Consider the following 6,221-nt stretch of genomic DNA (forward strand, 5'->3'; position numbering starts at 1 on the left):
CTGTTAGTGCCCCCATTGAACTAAGTACAGATCGTGTTCACACCGGATTAAGTCCCTGGGGGTGGATTAGGCAAATGAAGCCGCTGACGTCACTTCCTCTTCTTCTGCTTTGGGTTTACTGGCAGGCCGCAAACAACTTCACGGCGTATACTGCCACCCGGAGTCCCCGGCCGGAAGTCCCCGGAGTTGGGGACTGGCTTCAATAGAAGCTGCTGGGACTCCCAGCAGCTTCTACTGAAGCTTTCCGAGTAAATCGCCAGAACACCGACACCTCCTCATCTCTACCGCTCCCATGTTTTCTTTTGTGTTGCCATAAGTCAGTCTCTCTGCGTTTCTGAGCTGGGCTAATGCTAATGCTAATAATGCTAATGCAAGGCTTCACAAAACTGTTTTTGAGTTTTACGGGGCGTGGTTTGCAATCCGCCCAGCCAATCAGACATAGGAACCTTTTTCTCCCACGAAGGTCCCTGCTCTCTAGCAGGGACGGAGAAGGACGGAAAAGGGGGTAAAAAGGTTCTCATGAACTCATTTTAGTTCCGGCTCTTTTTGGTGTGAACGCGACATTTCGGAACTATATCGGAACTAAAGTGGGAAAAGTACTGCGGTGTGAACGCGCCTATTGGTGAGAACCGTTTTACTTACTTCTGCTGCTGTTTACACTTACAGACTGAGAACAGCTGGCTCTCTCTTAACCTCTCATGAACCGCCTTAAATGTGCGCTTCGTATGTAATTTACATGCGCAGGCCTGATTTAGCAATTATTGCCTACACCGAGGACTTTATGTTTTCACTTTATTTGTGTGACTCTAACTGTTTGTCAGCTTGATTATGGAAGAAAAACTGACCCGCTTTCATCAAACTTGGTGGAAGGAATATCCTCCTGAGTTTTAAAATAACTACATAACATTGAAAGTCATGTTAAAAATGAAATTGAACACAATTCGACACTTCAAATAACGGAGTAGGTTTTGGCCTAAAAGCTGTTAATCTTGTACAAATAATATTCATTAATTTGAACCATATTTCATTTTAGGGTGCAAATAGTTGACTACACAATATTATATGACACCCCCTTGGTTGCAAAGGGGATCGAAATAATCACATATTTTCATTTATCATGCTCAGATACAGTCCGATCTGTAATCATAAACAACTCTATCTGAAACCAGAAGCTGAGGAAGAAACGTGGGACATGCAGTATAAGGAATAAAAGTGGAAAGCTGATTTGTTGTTTTTGCTGTCCCGCAGAGCGTTCCATATATAATGCTCTACTGGGCTTTATTCACAATATAAAACACACCTCGTCCTGGTGGCTTTTGATTGGTCCAATTCACATGTGACACTCCATAAAGAGGTGAACTCTTCTCAACTTTTCCAAAAGGAAACCAGATGTAGAGTTTTGTTAAAAAACTCTGACTTTTGAAATATCCTAGAAAACGCCTAAGCCTTTTAAGATGTTTTCCACGAGTGCATCCAAAGTATTCAATCAGCTCAGCACTGAAGAGCATTTTTGCACATATAAAAATAATAGGTGAGGGATGTTGGACTCAAATAGGTTTGTTCTATTATGTAAATAAACAAAAATCTATAGAAATAGATGTTTCCTGCACTTACAAGTGTTTTTTCATGTTTAAAATGCTTTAACAATCAGGACCCCTTTTTGTTAATATGATTACATTCATTTGTTAGTCCTGCACCCCTGTTTAAGAAATGATGCAAAGGAAGTAGGGTTTTAGACTACAGTTAAATACTAAATTGAAAGTCATATAGAGTCATTTTCACAATTTAATACACAATAAACAATTTGTATTATTATTTGCATTATTGAATTATGCGAAAGGTACACACACTCAGTTATTTATCTTGTGTTGCTGCAGGGAAAACTCTTTTAAGCATTGGGTTCATACAGCTCTTAAGTTAATTAAATATTTCATCACATAACCAGATTCTCCCCTCATATTTCTTAGTATTCCTTCTGCCATATAAGAACCCTATTTTTCTGCAAAGGGCTGGGATGTTGTTCATTGCATTTTGGCAAGACATACAAATACCGTGTGCTACATCTGGATCCAGTTCTCAGAATAACAGGTTGTGTAAAACACCCAACAAACGCATCTAATGGCCAGAGATTAGCCCATATATGGCTTTACAGACAGAGCTTGACTTAAACATGTCTGGGTGTTCAGGACAGGAGGTTTAAGCTCAGGATCAAAACATTTCATATAATGAGCTGAATGAGAATCTAACGGTCTATTACCAAAGATCATATAGGGCACAATCGTCCTGGCTTCATCCACAAAACAGTTTGTTTCTACCGACACCTGGATCATTTTACAGTCACGAGTATGGACATTAGCCAATTATGTTTACGCAGTTATTTTCCAGTGAACATAAAGCTCTGCCTGCATGCCTCTCTTCAACTTATAGGTGAACTGAGTCATGTTTTCCAGCAAACATGCGGCTCACACGTTTGGCACGGTTGTGTTATTCTCCTCAGCCAGTGTGCTGGAAAACATGATGGTGTTGGGTTTGTTATTATTCTTCAAAGCCATCACATCTACAGTGTGAGCTTGTGTTTCTCAGTGATAGGCACCAGGCATGTTATTGCCCAGCAGAAGTGGGCAACAGGCCCTGGGCTCTAAAACAGCTCGGGGTTATTTCAGTCTCTGGCCCATTATGTAGTAACTGGGTTCGGTCATTTAGTTTTCATGATCTTTCTTTTGCGTTCTTCATCAACTTTTCCTGCTGCCATGTTGGCTCTAATTAAAGCAGTTTAGTTCAGTGTTCTATTAATAGCAGTTGGTGTCAGTTAAACATTCCATCACTATAGCAACCACTCATTTATTTTCCATCCGTCTTTCTGCCAAATATGAAGAGTGTTTACTTTAAAGATGACACTAATATCCAGGTTCTTATTAGTGCTCTTTATTGGGTTGAACTTGTGTGTGGGAGAGAAACTCCCTTTGAAAGGAACTTTTAACTTCTTTTCCAAATACTGGTTTTATTGATTGAAAACATAAAATAGTAAAAACAAGTACAGCAACAGAACAAACACAGCTAATTCAGAGGCAATTAACTGTGGCTGTACCACAAAAGAGGAAAAGTTACACATCATTTTGCACATAAAAAGGTTATGACATATGGCATAATTAACTTGTTAGGCCATTAAACATCCGCTCTGAATTTGTCGCTTTCACTGACAACCTCGGCATGATCTAATTGACTAAATCTAATTTTCTTGTATTTGTTCAGCCACATATCAAACTGTGGAAATGTCTTTGATTTATCGGTGTGGACAGAGAGTTGGCCTGAGTTTCACAACTGTCCTTCACTCTACCTCGCTCAGCTCATTATTAAAGACCTAGGCAGCGAAACCAAGTAAATTACCCCGAAAGGTTTACAACCTATGTCATTTTAAAAATTGCCGTGACTAAGTTCCTTGATCCAAACTTTGAGCAAAAAACAACCACACCTTCCATAAAAATGAATAAGCATTGATTCTCACATCATTGTAATTTGGGTTGGCTGACCATATCATTCACTAAAGCCCTCTTGTTAAATGTATCCTAGTGATATCCAATCTTTTTGCTGTAATCTTTGCTATCTGAAGACTTCTGGCGTCCTCCTCTCTCTGTTGATTGAGACATTTCATACAGAAGGTTTTTGGACAGTTTTGGAATATAACTATCCATTTTTGGTCGAGCCTGGATGATATTATACATTCCCTGTCATTAAAAAAACCTGAAAATACCGGGTCTGTGGGACCCTCACACTATCAAGCCAAGGACATGGACATACTTGACCATGAGGTAAAAACAATAACAGGCTAATTTTAACAAAACCACAACCTTTAGATAACTTAAGGTCTTTTGAGGTTGTTTAAGAAACCGCCATTTTTTTTTACAACATGATACCAGATAAAAACCTGTCTTGAATGTAGACCAGATGTGTGAGGCTAAGTCTGTCTGTAGAAAATCTGACACCACAAAGTGCCACACCTAGCAACTTTTAAGAGGGACTTTAAAGGTCTTGAACCACACCCTTGTGAAAACAATCAACTGTTGCTGGAGACGAGGTGTTTCTGATCTCACTCTGCTTGTGTTCGACACGGGAGAGGAATCCCTTCTCCTTTGAAGGACAGTAAATCCTCAATGGCAGATGCTGAGCGTGTGCCAGGAGAGACATTTACTTTTGTATGTTCACATGCAAAGACACAAGAACCCTGACACATGTTGAGTTCAAGTATGAATGCAATAAAAGCACATGTTGTCATTTTGAAACACAGCACACAATCATCACAGCCTTCACCTGCATACTGACATGTGCAACACAAACACAACACATGTCCAGAGACACAAGAGCAACCACAGTTATTTATACACACAGTCTCGCATATATTCAGACATGCACAACCCCAATATGCACGTGACCTGACTGGCATTACACATTATTCATTGGGGGAGAAAAGTTATAGCTTTGTTCTCTCATTATTTGTCTTTTTAAAAATAAATCATGCTTCAGTCCCTCAAATCAAATACATTTAAGCTGCACATCATTTAATTATTTTCATCAACTGGCAAAAATAAGCAATACAAATTCTCATCTTTCGAGAAGCCTTTGAGTTAGTACAGTGGAACCCAATAGTGATTGTTACCACAGTATACGCTCTATGTCAATCACAAGCTGTTTACAAAGGTACACAAAATACATTTACCCTTCGATTAACAGCCAATGTTGAACATATAAAAAGAAGGTCAGCTTATGTTGAATGAACCTGCTCGGCCAACTGACTCTAATCAAACTTTAAATAAGCCAGTAGGATTGTTCTGTCACCTAAATGAAGTTTTGCGAGTCAATGTTAGCTAACTTTGCCAACCAAGAAACCCACCTAACGTTACTGATCAGACGGGATTAGGGCTGTGGTGATGGGATGTTCACAAAGCAGCAAAATCCAAGAGTGAGATCATTTTCTTCACTTAATCCAAGAGGTTAGGTGGTGCAGAAAGGCAGGACATTTGTTTTAAATTACATGTTTTTCTTCTCAGGGAAAGACCCCCAGACCCAAGCCAATAACATATCTTGCCAGTTTTGCCCCCTTTTTCTTTTTTAAACATAACCAGGCACCCATGTAGACATGTATGTCACATGTATACACAGTCCCAGGGCCCCTAAACTGACTCTGAGAACATAAAGCCTTTCCTAATGACCTTCTGCACTCTGGTTATGGCCCTTTCTGCAGAAAAGAGTCTGGAGAGGATCCAGCATTCCCTGTAGGAGTCCCATCATAAGAGCACACACACACACACACACACACACACACACACACACAGAGAGAAAAGAGAGGTCCAAAAGTCAGTGGAGAGCCTCATTCAAGCAGTCAAACTCATATACAGGTCATTAACATGTCAAGACTAATTAGACCAGAGCTCATTCTCTCTTTCTCTCTCTGCTGCGCTCTGTCTGTGTTTTTTTTAATGCTGCAAATATTTGTTATCATGTCTTTAATGTTGTTTATTCAGAACAGCAGTACAGAAACATTTCAATAAATGTAGTTGTTGGTTTTTAGGGGACATTTTAAGCATGGGTTATGGCCAAGATTACTCAAAGTTCAGAACAACGTACCAAATGCTAAGACATTAAGTTAAGTGTCAATGATAACATGTTAGCATGCTAGCAAGCTAAGCTAAAATGGTTAACATGTTAAATAATATACCGGCTATACCTCAGCATGTTATCCTTGTTACGGTTAGCCTCACTTAGCCGCTTACTTATGATACTATCAAATATATATTAAGATACAGCGTAAGTCTTGTGTGTGTGTATATATGTATATATAACTTGTCTCTTTATGTGTACGCTTTGTTCCTCCATGTTAAACAACAATTATCAGTTTTAAAGGGGTAGATTCTGAAACCCGGAGATTTTGCATCCATAAAGTTTCTACATAAAGTTTAAGTTTTGCTCATTTAAACTAATGGCATAAAAAGTGATGACCGAAAATAAATTACACTTATGTTAACTTTGCTTTGTTGATTATTTTCTTACCTTTTTATATCAATAAAACCATTCTAATCCCACTCCTCAGCGTATCCAGCTGACACCCTTGCTTTGAACCATAATAAATTGTAAACATGCAAAACTACACTAATTCAGTGCAGCTTGATGCCAAATAAGGTAATGAGGTGCAATAAAAGTTGAACGCTGTAGTGCGTAAATAACTC

This window comes from Notothenia coriiceps, unplaced genomic scaffold, assembly GCF_000735185.1.
Source record: "Notothenia coriiceps isolate Sejong01 unplaced genomic scaffold, NC01 NC01_scaffold00022041, whole genome shotgun sequence".
In the NCBI taxonomy this organism is placed as follows: Eukaryota; Metazoa; Chordata; class Actinopteri; order Perciformes; family Nototheniidae; genus Notothenia; species Notothenia coriiceps.